We start from the raw sequence: 22,861 nt of genomic DNA, 5'->3' as shown, positions 1-22,861 counted from the left end.
ACGCTGAAGCTGCCCCATATTGGGCTTGCTTGCTTTGCAACACAGGGTTGTTCTGAGTTATTCAAATGATAGCTGTTAATGTGTGTGTAGTGCTTTGCTTACTGTTTTTTGAAATGTGGCCTGGGTCGTACTTTGACACACACTGCTTGCTTGAGCACAACACAAATACAAACACAAAAATGAACACACAAGTTGAGATATGGGGGGGACCAAAAGAAAAGCAAATGCTGGACTACCTACAAGCAAGGCAGGAGGACAACAGAAGACAACGGGGGTTTTAACTGTTGTTGTTGTCGCTGTTGTTTAAGGGAAATGTGTTCAAAAATGGGAAAGGAAGGAATACAGGAAAGGAGGAGGGGTGGGGTGGGTGGAGGAGAGCCAAGAAAAAGGACAGGAGAATAGTGAGTGTGAGTGTGTGTGTGTGTGTGTGCGTGTGTGTGTGTGAGATACTGTTTGTGTAAAATCCAGACAGACTCAAAGTAAGGGCAAACAAATTGTTGAGAACTGAGAAGGGTGTTGTGGAAGCGAAAGAAAGAGGCAAGGGAAGGAAAAGGAAAGTAGTTTTTATTGAATTTCTGCTTTTTAAAATAAACAATCAAGAAAAAAGTGAAGCATAAAACCTATTAGAGAAGGGGAAGGGGAGAGACAAATAACCAGGAACAGAAAGAGGGAAACTCAAACTCCATACTTTTCAAGTGTTTGGTTTTTCAAATAAAGGATCTACAATTGAAAGAAAGCAACAAAAAAAAGAAGAAAAGTTGGATTGTGAAGGAAGAAGAAAGTACAAGCGCACACACACCATATAGATATAGCCAAATCTCCCTAACAACACGTTGTAAACCAAAACCACCACCTAATCAGTGCTCGCTCTCTCCCTTTCCCTGCCCCCCCCCTCACACACACACATTGAAATGAAAGCAGGCTGATCTCTCCAATGAGTCCACTCCAATTCTGCCCCTCCTCCTCCTCCACTGTCACTGATTGGAGACTGCTGGGTTACACTCTGCCCGAATTGGGTTCAAGGGGGCTGGGGGGGGGAGTCTGCTGGCCTCCCAGATGAAGGTGGGGCTTGTGACTTCCCCATTTACCACAGGCTGCACCCACCTGGTCGTACCCCATCCTCCACAACTAGCTTTTATTAGGAGGACATGTAATCGGGCACATTGCTGCAAACTCCCTGTGCACTTCACAAGACCGCCATCAGAGAAATGGATCCCAATGGGTCTTCTACAACAAAAACAGTCAGTTGACTGCAAAGTCAAGAGATTGTATCCTGACGGAGCTTCACAAACCAACAACAGCTGGTTCTCGAAGGGTCTGGGGCTTCATTTGTAAGGGACCTCATTTGTAATGCGGCTTCATTTGTGCACTTCGTCACACCACAATAACTGAAATGGATCCCACTGGATCTTGTACAACAAAAGCAAGATGTTCACTGCCAAGTCAAGGAATTGTATTCTTGCAGTGCTGCAGAAAAACACAAATGGTTCTCGATGGGTCTGGGGCTCCATTTCTAAAGGATTATTGGAGGAGGGAAGCTATTTGGGGATGTAATGGTGGCAGAAAAACAGGATCTATTGGCTGCCTGCACTGCCATGTAGGAGGAACAATTCTGTGCTCCAACACAACGTTGGACAGACTAATTTCTTCATCAGGAGTCTTTATGGGGCAGCTGCAGAAGGAAAAGGGAATACCTGCCATGGTTGCAGCCTTCGTTGTTCCTGCCTTTCTCCTTCACCCACCATCAACATCCACTTGGATCGGGATGAATATGCAGCATGTAAGGCACTGGCCACAGCATGGATACTGCTGTAAGTAACGTAGCTGTCCTGAGACAGGACTCTCTCGATCTCCTCCTGGGGCAGTGCTGCCTGTTTCTCTTTCTCTCTGCATCCCTTCCAAATTTTCAGGGACAAAACATGCATTGAACTGCATATTGGACACCTTCCGACCTGAGGGGCTCATCTTCCAGTGTCATATCTTTTAGCCTTGTGATACGTTCCATGGGGTTTTCTTGGCAAGAATACTGGAGTGGGTTGCCATTTCCTTTTTCAGTGGACCGCATTTTGTCAGAACTCTCTGCCATGACCTGACTGTCTTGGGTGGCCCTGGATGGCATAGCTTATGGCTTCACTGAGTTATGCAAGCCCCTTCACCACAACAAGGCAAAGTGCCGCGCTGCTAATTCCACTCAATCCTGCTGGATCAAATCTCTGGGATGTGCATTGGAGGCACTGTGTTATAGCTGTTCCAGGGCTACCTACGGGGCTCCTTTCAGACTGTAACCATTCCTTGACCTCTTGGCAACTGAGCTATAGGCTTCCACAGGTCACCATCTTGTCCCCAATAGTGTTCAAAACCTTCATGAAGCCGCTGGAAGCAGTCATAAGGGGACTTGGAGCTGGACAGAAGCCTTGTGGATGAGTGGTTCCCAAGTCCAGGAGATCGGCTCATTGCCTCCTCTGGATGGGGCTGCACTCCCCTTGAAAGATCAGGTTTGTTTTCTCGGGGCACTCCTAGTTCCATCGTTGTCCCTGGAGGCCCAAGTGGACCTTGCGGCTTGGCGTGTCTTTTACCAACTTTGGCTGCTTCACCAGATACAGCCTCCCCTGGTCAGGGTAGATTGTTCACTGTGGTACAGATGGTAGTAACCCCAAGGCTGGATTACTGCAAGGCACTCTAGCTGGAGCTGACTTAAGGCTGTTCGGAAAGCTGGAGATGGTTCAGGATTCAGCAGCTCGGCTGATGTTGGGAGCTGCTCTTCTTCAGCATGCTACTCCTTTGCTGAGGGAACAACACTGCATGTCTATTTGATACCAGGCCAGATTTAAGGTTTTGGTACTAGTGTACAAAGCCCTAAACAACTTGGGACCAGCATCCCTGAGAGAGTGCCTCCTCCCTTAACAACCTACCTGATCACTGAGCTCATCAGAGGGCATGCTGCTTGTGGTTCCCCATGGACTTATGGCCTGATTTGAGTCCATCTGGTGAAGACCCTTCAGTGTGGTGGCCCCCTTTTGTGGAACTCCCTGCCTCTGGAGGTCAGGCAGGCACCAGCACAGTGCAGTTCCCTGGAAACATCTTTATTTCATGAAGCCTTCCTTGACTGACCAGCCACACTTGTACTGGAATTTTGTTTCTTTCTCTTTTAAAAAAATCACATGGAGATTTATTCTTTGATCTTATCTTGTGTTCTTGTGTCTTTCATTATCTTGTGTCTTTCATTGTTCACCCCTCTGTCTGGATGTGGAGGGGAATATAAATATCAATCAATAAATACAGAAATAACTCAATGTACTACAGGCCTGTGCCTTTAACAGATAGATGGGTGACAACATAACTGCTGGGGCAGAATCATGGCATTGACCGAGGGGGGGGCAGCAATTCCTGTCAGCCACTACTCTCATTCCTGTCAGCCACTACTATTTTCTGTAACGTCTGCATAAGAGAGCCTTTCAACACATGATTAAGGGCATGATCCTATAGACACAGGTGGGTGCCTCTGATCTCCCCTGAAGTCAGAGACAACCTCCTATCCAATGTGTGGCAGGAGCAGCACAGAAGAGAGGAAATCTAATACAGCTTCCATGGTCTCCTGCCAACCCTGCCCCCAGGGTTACAAGTGGAGCAGTTCTTTCAGGGCCAGCTACAGGGGGCAGGGTGGGGGTGTGTGTGCTCAGAGTGCAATTCCTGGCAACTGAGGTCAGAGGAGCATTGTTGCCAGAAAACAAAAATTTCTATGGCTGCCTGGACAATGTCTAGTGTCCATAGGAATGGGTTCTAAGAAGATAGCGAAATGTGTCATTGAACATGGTCAGCAGCTGACACAGAAGAGGGCCAAGTGCTTGTTTGGCTAGTTTCCATCCAATCCCTGCCAAAAGAAGCTGGGTTTCCAGGGCTGGGGGACGGGGCCTCTGTGCTTGTGGATTCTTGGTAAGTGTCCAACACGCTGACCCCTGATGCCAGCCCTGATTGTCCTCTTTCTCCAGACTCATTTCTCCCCAGGCAACTCTTGACTATTCCAATACTCCAAGCCACAACTGATTATGGTGCTCCTCCAACCTTACTTTTGGAGGCCCGGCCTCCCATTCCAGAGCTCCACTGCTGCCACGACTCGCCTCCAACACACACTGCAGAGGACAAGTGTGCCCAGTGGGCACAGGCACTGAAGGGCTCAGCTCCCCTTTCTATGCACCTGGCCTCCTGTCCCCTCCAATTCACACCTGTGGGATTTTGTAGATGCTTGACATGGAGGAAATGTGGAGGGAGAGGTCGGATTCAGCCCCTTCAAGAACAGCCAGCAGGTGATTCTTTCTCCCACAGCTGTAATGTGGAATGATACTTTCGCCCCCAGCAAGGAGTTGCAGCATGGCGTAGGAGGTGGCTCTGCCTTCGAAGAAGGACTTGTAGATGTTGTAGCCCAGGGTGATGTTGGGTAAGAGCCTGGAGTTCTGGTTGTTCTCCTGAATGGCAAACATGAAGGTCAGGATGTGCCAGTACCTTGTATCTTGCAAACTGCAAAACAATACATAAAAATAAAATCCAGTGCCTCACGCTGTCATTTTCCATTGAATGAATACAAATCTCCATTTCTTTCTTTATACTCCTAAATAGTTTTTCATGTAACTTAAATCTCAGAAGAGCCTATCATCACATAATGCTTTGGACATCCATAGGGGGCAGCAAGCCTACCGATGTTGGAAGGTAATTAAGTATCCATTTACCTGATAAAAGGAAAGATGGAGATATTGGTACCACATTCCTTGAGAAGGGATGTTGGAAGATTTCAAGGAAGAAGTGTCTGTCTGTCTGTCTGTCTGTCTGTCTGTCTGTCTGTCTGTCTGTCTATCTATCTATCTATCAATATTCTGTCTCTTTCTCCCCCACACCCACACCCACACACACACACGTGTGTCCTTTGTTAAGGCTTATCAGTAAAAAACAATCATTCCGTTATATAAAATGGAAATTGGGGTTGGGGATCATTCAGAACGGTTTCACCAATGTTCTTGAAATGTACAGGTGCCAGGAAGGAGTGTTGGGTTTACATACCATGAAATTCCTAGGTCTATTGGTGAAATATTGGGAGAAAAGAGCAGTATGAAGAGAAAAAGGAAACAAACAAACCACTCTCTGTCCAAAGTGACTTTGAGAATTTATATCAGTGACATTTTGTATCAGAGTTTGTGGGGGAAAAAAAAAGACGTCTAAAAAGTTCATTATTTCTTATTCCTCATGTATTGGGGATGGTGGAATACAATTTTTTTTTAAAAAAAAAAACTTTTTTTAACGTGTATGCAGATCAACAGGAGCACCTGTCACTTGTTGATTTTGAATGTCGAAGAGGAAGGGGAGAAAACCTGCAGCCATTGTAGGCCTTGTTTTCATTGCAGTGGTCAGTTTGTTTTCTGCATCATGCCATGTTTTCTGGTGTTTGTGGGGGCGGCGGGAATCAAAATGGCCATCGCCATTTTTTTAAAAAAAATGCCTAATTTGCCAGGGATATCTACTGGGAAATTTGTCTGGTGGGACATTTTGTGGGTATGTACTGACTAATCAAATGATAGAAAAGTAGGATGGCATATTCAAAAGTCAGTAAATGCTTTGAAGAAATGCTAATTACAGATTGCCTAGTTTGTGTGTCTGTGTGTGTGTGTGTGTGTGTGTATCTGCTTCTTCCTGCCTTTATAGTTCTATGTGTTGCAAGGGATTTTACTTCTGGTTTGAGTCCAGCTTCATGCTCTCCTTTCCCCAAAATTATCTTTAAATCCATTCTCTTTTAGCTTTGCAAAGTTGTGTAACTGAAAATCACCCACACGGGTTTAAAAGTAAGTAATATGGGTAGTGGGGAGTCATAAATTAACAGTGCTTTCTTATCCATGCTGTTTCAGGATGTATAAATAAAAAGAACAATTATTTTATTATTACTTACAAAGTGCTTAGAATGTTTACAGTATTTGAAGTTTGCAGTGATCAGTAATGTTGCCTCAAAGTAAAGCTGTGTCCCATGGTTTTTACCTAGCGCAAATAACATCCAAGTGGAACTTGAAAATGAAACATGCTATAAAGCTAACAGAAGGAACACTATTTTTGTAGTTAATACTCAAACAACCTGCAGAACTTTGAAAGAAAAGATACTAACACTTGGTTTTTCCATCCTAGCTCACGGTACACAGTACATTAAAAAAACTCAGCTCAGCTTGGCACACTCTAGAGCTCAGTCCCCCCCGCCCTGAGCTCGGCACCCTGGGTAACAGCTCGGGTGGCCCACCCCTAAGGCCGGGCCTGGGATGGATGCTTGTTCCTGTGATGAAACTGACTGTTCCATCTTCATGCCGGAAGGAGAATAAGCCAATAAACACCACTTTCCTCCATTAATCCAGTGGTCTCTGGTTGTGGAGGGGGGAGTTGGGTGAACTGTATTCTGTTGTAACCAGAAATTCAGGAGGGGGGAGTAGCTGCTATGCTTTATATTGAGAACATGGTCCAACAGGCCTGTCTGAAACTTGGCAGTGGAGGAGACGTTAATCTGAGGAGGGCCTTTGGCAATCTTCAGGTTGAACCAGTGAGAAATTGCTTTTTTCTAGCAATTTTGATAAATGACTTCCAGCAGTTCGACAGAGTTACATGGGCTACTTTGGGGGATCGTTTCTCTGGTTTGTCTTGGGAAACAGCCTGTCTTAGGTAAGGGAGAAGGTGTAGTATAGACTATGCTTAGAAAACTATGACATATTTCTAGGTTTTTACCCCAGTTTAACCCAGAATTCAAATATAAAGATTTTCTGTGCCATTCAGTTAGCTGACCTGGAACAGCGACCAGTCCTTATATAGCATTAAGGATGGTCATAGTCTTGAGCCTCGTTATATTAAGGGGGACGAGTGGGAGAGAAAACGAGATCTAAGAGGCATAGCTTGGTGCCACTCATCTGCCACCTTGTATTTGATATACATGGGAAGAGATGGACAAAATTTGCAGAAACACTATTCAGATTCTTTATTCTCCTATTTCTAATAATCTAAATGAACAGATCACCCAAAAAGATGACCATGGGCTTTGGTTCATTACCATCCTATAAGCCTTTTGTCCATTCTAGGAATCTATGCACAAAACATAAAACAAACTCAACTGGTGTTTCGCTTGAATCTCTTCTAATGCTGGAGCAACAACAAGCTTTCAAGGTACTGATACTGAATGACAGGATCTTAACTCCTGCACAGCAGAACGTGTTCCCCCAGTGACCCTCTAGGATTCTGCCCAGTTCAGATACTTCACCCTCTTCTTTGATATCTCTTCAGAATAAAAAGGGCCATCAAGCATCCATTCATGTTAGACATAACATATTACCTGCAGCAGAATTTCAGGGGAGGTTATGGGAAATTCCATTCCAAAGCAGATCGTGTCTGTGTAAGGCAGGTGTCCCTGCAACTCTGACCCAAGGACTCTTTTACTGTAATTTTAATTCTGATTTGAGAGGTCATATGCTGTATCATCTGCTGACTAACTTCCCAGGGCATTTTGAGGAAAGATTGGTCATTCACTGTCCTGGGAAAAGTCAGATACCTCAACAAAGAGGTGGCTAATTATTTTCTAATCATCATGCGAATAAGCACTCAGCTGATCTTATGAGCTAAACTGAAGAAACTGTATCCCTGCGTCCTGATATTATGTCTTGTATTTTATCTTGAATGGGTTTAATGCCCATTACACACACACATACACACATGTACCCCTTTCTTATTCAGAAGTAAATGCCACAGAGTGCAGTACGATTTACTTTCAAGTGCTGCAGTGGATGAGGGAGAAAGTTGCTCACCCTTAAGAAAGGGCCACAACTGTGGCCCTGTAATTATTCTGGAGAGGGAACCTCTGTGCAGACATTTGCATTTGGACCACTCCCAAGAAAGAACCTCCCCAGCTCCAGCCTGTGTCTTATCACAACATTTACTATCAAAGAGGCTGCTGGTTCTTTTGGCTGAAACAATGCAAGGAACCCCATGGATCCAGTCATATGTGAGTGTACTGATACTGAACTAAATGGTGCCTTTGTTTTTTTTCAACAAAGCTCCGAATTCTTCTTCAAAAAGTACAGAGTGGCAAAAGTTGGGAGAGTGATTTACCAAAGATGACCAGAGATACCAGAAAAGATGGAGAGTCTCCCGTAAATGGGGACAACTGGAGTGCGGGTTTGGAAGCTTTAAATCATCAACATCACTTACGTGACAACCCTGGTTAAAGGGGACTCAGAGAAAACGTATGGTTCGTTGCACCTAAAATACTGTGAAGACAGGACTCCACTGATGAGGTAGTCTCCTGGCCGGACATAATAGGATCCTAACACTTGCTCTTTGTTCAGAGTCCTCAGGCATTCCGTCTTCTGCACTTGGCAGGCTGCATAAGGTAGCAGGAGCAACAGCAGCAGCAGCAATGATAGCATCCTGGCTCTGCCTGCCTCGTGCAATCCCTGTATTGTGACTGTTCCTTTCACCTCCACAGCCAGCTAATCAGGAGACGTGAGAAAAGTCTTGCAAGATCGAGGCTGCAGTGTCTTTACAACGACATCAAATTCTGAGCCGAAGGCAGTGGTGGGAGGCAGTGTACTAAACTACACCACAGGCATGGTCATCTCAGCCTGTCCTAACTCTTACCCCAGGCCCTTGGGAGCACGGGGAATATTTTATGCACCAAGATGTTCAGGCAAAGTGCAAGAGGTTTCCTGGCACTGCTTTCGATATCCATGTTTACTTGACTGGTCTCCAAGGTAAACAGAAAAGAAAACATCTCTTGAGCTTTGGCAGGAGTCAGAATAGATCAGTATTTTTCGATAATGATCAGGGGAAGCTTCTGAGTGCCTCGAGGCAAAGCTGCAGAGCGGGAGAAAAACATGTTTGTGAGAAGTCACACGTGTGCCTCCATCTTCTGGCATGGGGAAAGGGGAGCGTGGCCCGGCCTGTATTCAAAAAACTCTCACAAAAGAGTTAAGGTCAAGAAAACCTCTGACAAAGTGCACCAGTGTTTGGGAACGTGTAGCCCTCCAGATAGTACTGGACTGCCAGTTCAACAGCCCTAGCTGGCCCTGCCCATGGGGAGTCCAAGAACATCAGGAGGGCCACACCTTCCCCATCCCTGATGCACATGAATGTGCACGCCTCTTGAGGGAGTTTCCCAGCCCTTCTCCCTTTGCTCACCCTCCCAATTGCACCTCTATTGCTGGACAACCCAGGATTACCAGTGATCAAAGAATGAATGGTGGCCACCATACACCTCCCCTTCGTGGATCACTGCCTTGTTGTGGCGAAGGGGCTTGCGTAACACAGTGAAGCCATAAGCTATGCTGTGCAGGGCCACCCAAGACGGACAGGACATGGCAGAGAGTTCTGACAAAATGTGGTCCACTGGAGAAGGAAATGGCAACCCACTCCAGTATTCTTGCCAAGAAAACCCCATGGAACGTATCACAAGGCTAAAAGATATGACGCCAGAAGATGAGCCCCTCAGGTCGGAAGGTGTCCAATATGCTACTGGGGAAGAGCAGAGGGTATTTCCAAGTAGCGCCAGAAAGAGTGAAGCAGCTGGGCCAAAGCCAAAAGGACACTCAGCTGTGGATGTGTCTGGTGGTGAAAAGAAAATCCGATGCTGTAAAGAACAATATTGCTTAGGAACCTGGAATGTCAGATCAATGAATCAAGGTAAGCTGGAGGTGGTCAAACATGAGATGGCAAGATTGAACATCGACATCTTGGGAATCAGCGAACTAAAATGGACAGGCATGGGCGAATTTAATTCAGGTGACCATCATATCTACTATTGTGGGCAAGAATCCCTTAGAAGACATGGAGTAGCACTCATAGTCAACAAAAGGGTTGGAAAAGCAGTACTGGGGTACAATCTTAAAAATGATAGAATGATCTCAGTACGAATCCAAGGCAAACCATTCAACATCACAGTAATTCAAGTCAATGCCCCAACCACTGAGGCCGAAGAAGCTGAGGTTGATCGGTTCTATGAAGACCTACAACACCTTCTAGAACTAACACCAAAAAAAGATGTCCTCTTCATCACGAAGAATCGGACATGACTGAACGACTGAACAACAACAACAACCATACACCTCCAGGACCTTCCCCTATTAGTATTTCTGGAGAGCTCATCAGAAGTCAATTATATTCTACAAGCTGGTTACTTGTGAACACAGTTTGTAGTGAAAAATAAAATCTAACAACATGTTCAAGATAACTAACTGTGTCTATCGAAACATTCGAAGTGTTCCATCTTTTATCTTTACAGAACTTCCTTAAATGCAATGTTCTTGCAGTCAACTCCAGGGCAGCCACTGAAACGTCCATCTTCCTGCTCATTGACCACTTGAACCTTGAGGTTTCCCAATGAGCGCACATTACTCTTGGCAGTGTAGAGCAGTCCATGGCAGAAGAGAGGTGTAGGCAGAGAGATGCCAACTTGGTTTGCCCGGATGCAACATGCTCCATGCCAGGACCCAATCGTCATCAGCTGCATCAAAGACATCCAAGGTAATGAACGCAGCAGCAATTTCAGAGACATGGGGAACATTAGAGCATCCAGACTGAGCCATAAATTTCATCATTCTGCCCTCACGATGGAAGCACAATGATATGTCCATAGGTATAGCAAGTGCAGCAGAGTTCTCGTGCTCATGGACTTCACTGACATGCCGGTACTCAGTAGTGCATGGATAAACATTGAGTAGCAGGTTAGTGAGTAACTCCAGTAAGGTGCAGCCCAGTGTGCTGTTCTCTGCTCACTTGAGGCAAGCCATAGTGGCCTCATCGGTGTCATGGACAGTCTGCCTCCTGTGCCTGGGCTGGTTTCAGATGTTGAGAGATGCAAGGCTGGCCAGAACTTTGTTGGCTCCCAAATCTGAGGAATTGCCTCCATATGCAAGGTTCTCGAGGTGGGGGTGGAAGCATCCAGGCTGGGCCACAAAACGTCTTCTCTAGGGGCTGGAGGAGTAGAATTGGTGCAGTGGCATGAGGTATGCTGGGACTCATGTTAGGGATGTACGAAAGTCACTTACCTTTTCGCAGCTTGGCTTCGCGGTGGGGGGGAGGTGCTTCACTTCTCCCCCCGAAGTTCAGACGAGGGGGGGGAGGCATCCCGACTCACCTGGCCGAAATTCAGAACTCTCTGCCATGACCTGTCCATCTTGGGTGGCCCTGCATGGCATAGCTTATGGCTTCACTGAGTTATGCAAGCCCCTTCGCCACAACAAGGCAGTGATCCATGAAGGGGCCATTTCAGTTCACTTACACCCAAAATGTCTATATTTAATCTTGACATCTCCCCAATGTCAATTTGGGACATCCAATTTGCCCTGGCTAAGCGATCTTACATTCCAGGTTCCTATGGTGTGTTGATCTTTAGAACATCGGATTCGTCGTTCACCACCAGCACCATCGGCTGCTAGCCGTCCTTTCAGCTTGGAGCTAGCTGCGTCATCACATCTGGGGCTAGTTGAACTTATCCTTATGCAGAATGCTGCAGCCGGACTATAGATGCAGCCGGAAACATGATGGAACTCCCAAGTTACAACATCTTCACTGTTGGCTACTGGTCTATTTCCAGACACAATTTATGGTGCTAGTTATTACTTAGAACGTCATGCATGACCTGGAATCAGGCTATTTGAAATGTGAATAGCATTTCCTGCGTTAATCCTCAGACCATAGCAGCACAAAACCAATTCACAGAACTTACTAAAAGTGACATAAGTAATAACTACTTAAAATGTTGAGTTGAAATTGTGAGAATTAAAACATTCTTAAAATAACAAGCTGCACATCTACAATACATGATATTACAGAGTGAGATAAGAATACATTCCTCATATTTAGGGGTGCACGAAAGTCACTTACCTGGTCTCGCAGCTTGCTTCGCGGTGGGGGGGAGGCGCTTAGCTGCTCCCCCCGAAGTTCAGGCCGGGGGGGGAGGCTTCCCTCCTCGCCCGGCAGAAATTCAGGCCGGGGGGGAGGCTTCCCGCCTCTCCCGGCCGAAATTCAGGCCAGGGAGAAGCGCCCCGTCTCCCTGGCTGCGAACTTCAAAAAAGAAAAAACGCCCCTGTGATAGGCTACGTAACGATTAACGTAGCCTATCATGGCTAGATCTGCAAAGTCAGCCATGATAGGCTACGTTAATCATCACGTAGCCTATCGCGGGTGACATTAAAAAAAAAAAAAGCGCGTACGCAAATGGCGGCCCCCATAGGGAGCCGCCATTCGCGTTCCTTATTTGGTCGCTGTAGCCTACGTAAAGATTTACGTAGACTACAGCGAAAATAAGGGCAACGCTATTTATTTTCACCGTAGTCTACCTAAAGGTTTACGTAGACTACAGCGACCAAATAAGGAACGTGAAAGGCAGCTCCCTATGGGGGCCGCCATTTGTGTACGTGCTTTTTTTTTTTTAAAGTCACCCGTGATAGGCTACGTGATGATTAACGTACCCTATCACGGCAGACTTTGCAGATCTAGCCATTTTAGGCTACGTAAATCGTCACGTAGCCTATGACGGGGGCGTTTTTTTTAACTTTTTATTTCGCGGCCGGACGAGGCGAGGCGCCTCCTCCCCGGCCTGAATTTCGGCCGGGCGAGGAGGGAAGCCTCCCCCCCGGCCTGAACTTCGGCGGGAGCAGCGAAGCGCCTCCCCCCCACCATGAAGCAAGTTGCGAGACCAGGTAAGTGACTTTCTTGCACCCCTAAAGGAAACACACCCAGATGGGAGCGAAGTCAGGACTTTCAGCTGTAAGTCAAGGGGTTTGACAAAAGTGGGGCACTAACCATTCAGGAAGGACAGCCAGTGGCATACACACGCACCCGTCATTGGGGGCTCAGAAGTAATGGAACAAATGGCTGACAAGCAGCTGTATGGCCAGGTGTGACCTTTTTCCTTGGTGCCCCATGACCAATCAAGCAGATAAATGGCCTGGAGGTGGTTCTGAGTGTTACATTTGCATTTGGTAGCTGTTCACTGGAACTCCCAACATGAGGTCCAAAGAGGTGTCCATGCAAGTGAAGGAGGCCATCATTAGGCTGAGGAAAGAACATAAACCCATCAGAGATCCAGGTGTTGAAGGTGACCCTTAAGTTTGAAATGATGTTGGTTTGTTCCATTACCTATGAGCCACCAACAATTGGGGTGTGGGTATGCCACGGGCTGTACTCCCTGACCCACACTGGGGAGTTGCTTGTAGCAGAAAACCCAGTTTCCCCTGTACATCCCAAAATTGCATTTTCCTTAAGAAGGGACCTAAATCACAATCTCTAATATCAGTATAGAGTTGACATTTGAGAATATAATGTGCCAAATCCCACAAAACGGGTTTCCCACAAAGAGGCAGTCTCTCTTAGACTGGCACACCACAAAATCTACCCACTTTCATCATTGAATCCATTTGTTTGAAGCTCCATTGAGTGAAACCCTTCGACATTTTAGAGTCATGGGGAATATAAGGTATCCTTGAGATTGGTGTGGTCCTTCATCCCCGCCAAGCACCTCACTGCTCTAAAGCCATTTGGAATAGTGCTCAAGTTGACAAACAACACTAAAGTATAAGATCAAATATAAAATTATCATTAAAGCTTAAATGCAAATATATTAAAGCCACATCACTTAGAAAAAAATTAACACGCCACTTCAAACCCACTTCAGCAAACAGATTAATAACCGAAACCAGCCCCGAAGAAAGACACGTTTGCCTGCTGCCAGGAGGTCAACAAAGTTGTAGCTAGCCTGGTGACTTACCTTAGAGGGATGTGTGAACTCATCCCCATCCAGGATTTCTGGGCACTCGCCCATCCCCTGCCCCCACTGAGCAGTTCCCAGATCCCGCTCGAGCCCCTCCCATGCTCACAAGCAGCCCACACTGAACCTGGCAGCCTTGTTGAGCTCTGTGGTGGCCATTTTTAAAAAAATAAATTAGTAATCACAAAATGCGCATATTTGCATATGCACAAAAATGCACATTTTGTGAATCCGCATATTTGTGTGTGTGCAAAAATGCACATTTTTGCAACAATGTGCATTTTTGCACTTACGCAAATATGCCGATTTTGTGATCTTGATCCTATTTTTCAGAAAATGGTGACCCCAGAGCTCAACAAGGCTGCCGGGGTGAGGGCGGGCTGCTTGCCGAGCACTGGCAGGGAACAAGTAGGGGCAGGGGCTCAGTGAGCGGAGCTCAGGGATGAAGGCAGGGGCAGTTCTGCCAGATTCCCAGATGGAATCAGGTGCCTGCAACAACCCTATTTAGCTATGGTATAGAGTTTGAGAGTCTGGGACCATTCCCCCAGAAACTCTTCTCTTGTGTTCCTACAAAATGAGCATCCAATTGTGGCAGATAGAGAGAAGGAGTTTAATACCTGGGCAGCCACACAGTCTTTATTGTAGAAAGGTGGGATATAAAAATGAATGAATGAATGAATGAATGAATGCATGCATGCATGCATGCATGCATGCAGACATTAACAACAACAACAACAACAAATAAATAAATAAATAAATAAAAACAGGGAACTCAGAGGGCAGAGTAGGCTTGAGCTACTGCCCAGCTGCTTCTCCTGAGGAATGCAGAACTGAACGTAGTTTAGGATCTGCCTCCTTCATTCCCTCTTCATGCCTTATTATGTTGGGAATGCCTTAATATGTTGGAAGGGGGCAGTGTGCTTCACTCATGCTTATGGATGCCACTTCCTGTCAGTTCCATTCACTCCAGCCTCTGAAAAAGATGACATCCTAGAGTTCCAGGGGAGGATGCACTAACTTCTCAGGCATCACTGAATGCCTTCAGCCTGATACTCCTTGCCTCTCCTGGTTCAAAGTGTTGGAAAGGCCGGTGTGCCATACAGCAGAGTTGCCTTATATGGACAAAGTGTGATAACACAGCCTTTTAATATTGGAGGCAATAAACACAGGCTAGAGCCAGTTTAGAAGAAGTTCAAATTATCTAAGGGAACAAACCTTTGAAGAAAGGTTCCAGCCTCCGAACATGGAGCCTGGCAACTATCCTATGCAGATCCTCTCCTCTGTGCTCCATCCGTCCTGCATTCAGCTAGACATCCAATGTCATGCATATAGCCAGGGAGTGGGAACTGGACGGGGATGCTGTGCAGCACATAGGAAACCTCATGACAGGGTTCCATGGTCTCCTCCACCCCCGCCCCTAACACCACCGCCCACTTTCACCCTCTCTCTGCTCCATTTGGAGAAGCAGAAGGCATGGAGAGAACCAAACTGACTATGAGGCAGTGAGGGAGGGGGCGGAGACTGCGATATCCGGGCCGTGGCTCTGAGCTCCATCCCCAGAAATGGAAAAATCCTATGGTCCTCTGGACACTGTCTAGTAGTCATAGGATTGCTATCACTTTATTAGTGCTTTTATACACATCAGAGAAGGCTATGTAACATTGTCAAACTACAAGCACCCTCTAAAGCTGGGTGTGAGTGGAAGGAAGTGAAGGCCTAGGAAATGGTTCCTTGCTTCCCTGTTGCAGAGACAGAAGAGGAAGAAGGGAGAGGAAAGGGAGGGGCAGAAAAAAGGGACTGATCAAGCTACAGGGAAGCAAGGGGGTGTGTGAACAAGACAAGTGGCTGTTGATGCAACACACTCTCTATCACCCCCTAGTGTCTGGAAGCATGTGGGGTTGTTCCTACAATCCAGCACCAAGCAGGTGGTATGGAAGTGTGGTCCGGCATGGGAGAGGGGAGATCCTTGTTTGCCTTTGCTTAAATGCATCTCAGGACCACGTGTTCCACTTTCAAACAAATCTTAAGCATTAGGAAGTCTCTCCTCCTGATGACAAGGAGTGACATAAATGAAACACTCCTAGAGCTGTGGTGTTAATTTAGGGTCAACACAAATTTAGTTTGGGCTGCACAGAACAGTTCCTGATTCATCTCTCTCTCTCGGCAGTTATTGGCGGGGAGGCATATGCTTCACAGCATCTTGTTCCAAAGAGAAGCGTTGGACAAGTCACTCACTGGCAATTCTTCAGTTGGGCCCAAGACAGTGTTTTGAGGCCAAAAGAAATGTTGGGCCAGATTGGATGTCTTGGATGTCTTGTTGAGGACACTGTCCTGGTTAAATCAGTGGATGTCATGTGGTTGATGTCATTTGGCCCAAACCTTAGGTTGGTGTGCATACTACTCTCTCTTGATCTTTCAGTGCAAGTTGGGAGGTTATATGAATTAATATGTCACAGAGTGTTACACAAAGACAATGGTTTGGACTGGAGAAAATTGTTGCACATCTTGAAGAGAACACTCGCCCAGTCGTGGAGATCATAGAATAATACAATAGTACCAAATTAAAATCCTGCATTCTTTTAGAATAATTCTTAATGACAAAAGTGCATGAAACCGTCATAGCAAGCAGAGCAATAAAATACACTCATGTCATTAACAAACGAACAAAAATACATTTAACATCTGGCATTCAGGGCTTTCCATGTGCACTCAAGCTGCAAAATGCTGGTACACTGCAGCTAAAGGGCCACACCTTCAACAGATGCATTATTTGGACAATGTGGATATGATATAGTCCCAGCCTCACCACTACCTCACATGCGGATGGGGGTCACTGGCAGAGTGACAGCCCCAAGGCTCAGCTTCCCCTGTCTCCTGTAAGAGAAACTCAGGACCAGTGCAACTGAAGCTATAAGCACATGAAAAGCCTCTGTTCACTATGATCTCACCAAACTAGTAACTCCTACAAACCTATGCCAAATATTCTTCCACAACTCTAGTTCTATGGATGAGATACCCTCGTTTGTTTTGAACATGATATGCTCCTTCGTATTCAGATCAGGTCTCAGTAAAATAATGTAGCACTTGGGAATAAAGATGCAGCCCAACAGCCCAGCACTGGAGGCCAAGATCGAGAAGACCTGCACGGCTACCATGTATTTCCCCTTCGTGCTCAGGTAGGAGGGCACAAAGGACAGCCAAACACTGCAGAAGACCAGCATGCTGAAGGTGATCAGTTTGGCTTCATTGAAGGCCCCAGGCAGCTTCCTGGCTAGGAAAGCCACCGTGAAGCAGATGGCAGCCAAGAAGCCCATGTAGCCAAGGGCAATATAAAAGAAGGCAACAGATCCTTCGTTGCATTGCAGGATGATCTGTCCAGGCTGGGAGTGCATGTCAGCATCAGGGAATGGGGCAGAGCTCCCCAGCCAGATGGCACAGATGACAACTTGGACACCAGAACAAGAACTTACGAGGGAGTTTGCAAGACTCTTCCCCAGCCATCTCTTCACTCTGTTCCCTGGTTTTGTGGCCAGGAAAGCCAACACCACGGTGATGGTTTTAGCCAACACCGAAGAAACGGCAACTGAGAAGATGATGCTGAAGGCTGTTTGTCGAAGAAGACAAGTTACTTTCCTTGGCCGCCCCATGAACAGGAAGGAGGACAAGAAGGAAAGCATGATGAAGATGAGGAGAATGTAGGACAGGTCTCGGTTGTTGGCCTTGATTATTGGAGTTTCTTGGTATTTCATGAAGATTCCTAATATGAAGCCTGTGGATAAGGACAAGAATAGAGCAAAGAAAGTCAGGACAATCCCCAAAGGTTCTTCATAGGTGAGGAAGTTTATATCCTTGGGGACACATTGATCTCGATCCTTGTTTGGATGCTGGTCTTCTGGACACTTGTTGCAATGGTCTGCATCTGAGAAGAAGGAGAGTGACTTCAGCAGGATTCACATCACCTGTACATCTAGAAAAATGTGCAGCTGGGCAGGGAGAGAGACAAACATTCCCTGGCATGGACCTGCTTTTTGACCAGGAGTTTCAATCTGGGGCCTCCTCACCAGAGGGCTCATTAGTAATGGGACAAGCTGTCGAGTGGGACATGGTTGTCATTCAGAGTAGAACAGAGAAGAGCGGGCTAGATGGATTGATGTGTTGACTTGGAATCAAGACAGCTTCCTACCTTGTTCTAATATGGAGAAGCAAATGTGTTTTTTCCAAACATTGTACAGGATAAGGGAGTATCTGTACGGCTATCCTATTTTTATCTTCATAATAATCCTCTAAAGCATGTTAAGCTACATGGTAGCTGAGTGGTTATTTATTTATTTATTTATTTAAATTATGCCCCAACTTTCCTCCACAAGATGGTACTCAAAGGACTCCTGGTTAAGTTTCAAATCCCAAATAGGAAAATCTCATAAATCCTTCTTCATTTTTTTTTACTGAAGTTTTACTAAAGAGGATTAAAGGAACAGAAGATTGAATCCACGTTGGTCAGGGACATACTCTGATCACCAGACAGTAGGGGTTGTACCATTTTCACATCCCCTTTTCTACCAGGGACTCCCTGCTTGTTTGCCACAGAAGTTCAGCAGAGTGCAGAGGATTCTCTACATATAATGGAGAAAGGCCGGCCATGTCTATACATACCGCCCTGTCCCAGTCATGGAAAAAACACAGACGTTCTTGTGGGGGGCAGGATTTCCACCAGGAAAAGTGTGCACTCAGCATCCCCCTGTCTTGCACTCTGGAGACTGACTCCCACAGGAATTTCTTTCAACTCACTTTTGGGAGTAATGGTGGAGATTCAACATACTGAAGCCAAGTAGGGGACAGAGTTCAAAAAAGTCTTTACCATCAGTTCCAAAGAGGTATGACTATTTTATTTATTAATTTAAATGCTTTTGAGCCTCCACAGCAGAAACATTATCACAGTTATTTATGAACCAGTGTAATAAAACTTTGTAGAAGAAGAGCAACTAATAACAAATAAAATAAACATTCAGCGGATGGATCAAGCCATCATTAAAATCATGCTATGGGCTGGAAAGGCTGGGTGAATAAACCATAGCACTGTGTGGGATGTTAGGCTGAGCAGCAGTGAATGGCCCATGACCATAAACCCTGTCTCTGAGCAGGGATTTGAACTCAGGTCTTTCCAGTCCAAGTCCAACCCTCCGGCTGCTTCATCAGTCTGGCTAATTCCAAGGGATTCCCACAATGTTTTAAACTAGCAGCAATAGTCATTAATAGTAGTAACTTCTTATCTTACCTACTGATGGAATGTTTTGCGAAAGGGTATGAAAGGAAAGAAGATAGCATCAAAATAGCATTGAGGAGACTCTTGGGCATATTCAAATGGTTGCCCCATTTCCCAGGGGAACTCCCATTCCTCTGATGTCAACTACCTTCCTGAATGGAGATGGTTCCTTCCGTGCATGGAGAGCAAGCATAGCAGCATGGTGGCTCTCCTTCCTGGACCTCCTTGGCGTATCCAGGGTGACAGCTCTCAGTGCACCTGGAACGAGGCACTGTCTAGCAACAAAGAGAAGGAGCATCAAGGAAACAGTGTTATGTATATTTGTGTCTATGGAAATGAGTCATACAGTTTAGAGAGGACCCAACAGGTTCTCTAGTGCTAGCGACCCCAAGTGAAATAGAGAAGTGAACCCAGGTCCTTCTTTCAGGGAAGCACTATTTATGCATCACCACATGGCACGTATAGTTTTGGTCGGTATGTTTTTTTCAAAGTGTATATACCATGTTTACTATACATTTACTCAAGGCAATGTAAAACCTGAAGGGGAGAAGGTACGACAATGAAATAAACTCAGATCCAATCCTAGAATAACATCAGTTACAAGTAAGAGCCACAAAACAACAAGCCTCAAACCATTTGCATGCAATCATGGTGAACGATATTGCATTTGACTGTGCAGGATATATGTTCACTTGACTCGTGTTTTATGTTCTGTTATTGCATGACGTTTTAAGCTCTGTTGTTCGTGATGTCTATTAGTTAAAATCTCTGAGTGATAGAAGGTGTGCAGCCAGAAAACACACCCCAAAAGGGCAGCCAGAAAAGACATCATATGCAGGGCTTCATTAAGATTAAAAGATACCCCCTGATTTATTTGTCTTTTCAAAGGTTTTCAGTGAAGGTTTAATAGTTGGGACAGAATGGGGAGGGAGAGGAGCTTTTGGGGGAGGTTAAGCACCACCACTTGAAAGGCCCTCTCCTCTTCCCCATTTTGAACTTCAGGCAGGGCAGATGGGAAAGGAAGGATTGGAAGCTTCATGCCACAGCTGGGAAAGGAAAGGCTTCCTAAAGAGAGGGGGGTCCATGGCGGATTTTTGTTGTTGTTGTTGTTGTTCAGTCGTTCAGTCGTGTCCGACTCTTCATGACCCCATGGACCATAGCACGCCAGGCCTTCCTGTCCTGCGCTCTCTCCCGGAGCGTGCTCAAGTCCATATTCACCGCATTGGTGATGCTATCCAGCCATCTCATCGTCTGCCGTCCCCTTCTCCTTTTGCCTTCAGTCTTTCCCAGCATCAGGGTCTTTTCCAGAGAGTTTTCTCTTCGCATTAGGTGGTCAAAATATTTCAGCTTCAGCTTCAGTATCTGTCCTTCCAATGAGCACTCAGGGTTGATTTCCTTTAGGATTGATTGAGTTGACCTCCTTGCAGTCCAGGGGACTCATAAGAATCTTCTCCAGCACCACAGTTCAGCATGCTGGATATAACTTTTAGTGTTCTGGGTGGTTCTGACTCAAACCCAGAATGGATCCACAACCCACTGAAATCAGAGCCACCAGCCTCCACTGTACCAAACCACAGAATACATCTAATTAAATGAGTAAAAGCGCTAAGTAAAAAGAAACAATTCAACACAAAAGGATCACATCATACAAATTCCATTCAAGGAACTAAAAGGCTCCTTGAAACAGAAAGGACTTCCTGTTTGAGACTCATGGCAGACCAAAATCTCCAGGGACGGCACCAGAACAGAATGCCTTCCTGCCAATAGTCACCAGCCAAATCACAGATGGTTGCACCACTTGGAGGGGGCCTCATCAGTTCTAAGAGGACATATCCAAGGGTCATGTGGAAGATGCCATTGTTTCTTGGGCTGTTGACTGCTTCAGTCTGAACCCTGTGTCCTGAGCTGATCGGGGTGCTTCGAACTGAAGTGGTGCAGTTCTGGAGCGGGTCAGGGCCAGGCCGAACCCCTCCAACACAGGTTGGATTGCTTTGAAGTGCTTGAGGGTGCTTTGGCCCTATCTAGACAGCAACCCCACCCAGCTGCGCAAACCCCCCTCTCCTTACCTGCACCCCTCGGGAGCACCCATAGCCATCACCATCTTGGAGGGACTCACCATTTTCATTCAAAATGGTGACTCTTCTCTTTCCAGTAAGAGGAGTCACTATTTTGATTTTAAAAAGTGGCAACTCCCTTGTAGAGGTCGATGGGTGCAGGCACTCCCAACAGATCCAGGTAAGGTCTGCGGTGGTGGCAGCGACAGTGGGGGGTCGGGGTGATGGTTCGGGGTGATCGGCTCAGTGATGGTGAGGCCCCGCCGTTTTGTGTCTTTAGATGTTGCTTCAGATCGGGAGCCTGAAGTGGGTCAACCCGGCTTCGGAGCATGCCAAGGTGGGTCGGGGGCCGTTGTGGACCTCCAAATCGGCTCCAAAGTGGGCTGGGTGCCTGTCCACAGTCTTACGTTTTGCTACCCTGAGCCTAGATTGTGAAGGGCTTCAACTGCATCAGCACCTTAACCTGCACCCTGAAGCTGACTGTGAGTCAAAGAAGCACTTTTAAAACAGGTGTGGTGCTGTCTCCCTGCCCTGCCCCGGTTATCAGCTGCCATGCCACCAGAAATCTCTCAGCTGTCCTCAAAGGAAGGCCTGCCTGGCACCTCCAGGCCTCCTTTCTGAAAGGTTTAGAGGAACTTCAGACATCCTGTGCTATAGCACCCCATTTTGTTCCATCTGAATAGGATGGAAATGGGTGGGGGTGGGAGGCCAGGGTTTAGCAATAAATCCAAACTAGATTATCTGCAATATACATGGGATAACATAGATAGGCATGAGAGAGGCAGGGAAGAGGAAGACCTGGAAGTCCAAGTGGGAGAGACATATGAGGACCAAGGCTGGCTATTTCCTGATAACTGGTGGAGGTGACAGTGCTAGGATGTAAATGCATTGAGCTGGGATGGAAGTCAAGTAAAAGCTTTGTCCTCTGTGATGGATAAGCACTCCTTTGGCCAAGTTCAGATCTGGGAGATATTTTCTCTTTCAGACTGCAGAGATGCTCAGTTGGCCTGGAGGGGTCTTATCAGCAAGAGGGGTTACCACCCACCCTTCTACAACTGCATGGGATGTGTGCATGTGTGTGTGTGGGGGGCATTATTGTGCTCCAACCCTTTGCTTTTTAGGAAGACTCAGGCCTGTCAATGCAGCAAACTGCAGAGGCCCAGCCTGAACCCATAATATTCCACTATTGCTCCCCAGAACATATGGGGAGGATGAGCATCTCCTCACATAATCTCCCCTTGACTCTGGCTCTATAACTGTACTGTCCCAACTGGGCGCTGTGTTACTTCTTATAGTCTCCCCCTTGTCTCTGCACTTAGAATCCATACCACCTCTTCTAACTCCATCGGAGTCTTCCCACACTGGGGCCATAATTCAGCAGGAGAGCGCCTGCTTTACATGTAGAAGGTCCCAGGTCCAATCCCTGGCATCTCCCGGAAGGGCTGGAATAACTCCTGCCTGACATCCTGGAGAGCCAAGACTAGTCACTGTCAACAGGACTGGGCTCGATGAGCCCATATTATTGGAGGCAGCTTCCTATGTTCCTAAACTTCCATTAGTCATCCTTCTGCAGCTAGATTTTGATCCTCTGCATTTATTACTGGTTGGCTGTTCAGCTTCTGGTATTAAGGAAGATGATGCCGGGACTCAGCATGAATTGGCAGTTGTGTTTAACTGACTGGATAGCCATGAAGCTTGACACATATTTAGAAGCCAGGAAGAAAAATCACAAAACAGGACAGATATTACTAGAGATGTCACAAGCCAATA

This window comes from Heloderma suspectum, chromosome 2, assembly GCF_057233095.1.
Source record: "Heloderma suspectum isolate Gila_16-S chromosome 2, 16-S_ref, whole genome shotgun sequence".
NCBI classification, from domain to species: domain Eukaryota; kingdom Metazoa; phylum Chordata; class Lepidosauria; order Squamata; family Helodermatidae; genus Heloderma; species Heloderma suspectum.
Note: the sequence above shows the minus strand (reverse complement) of the source record.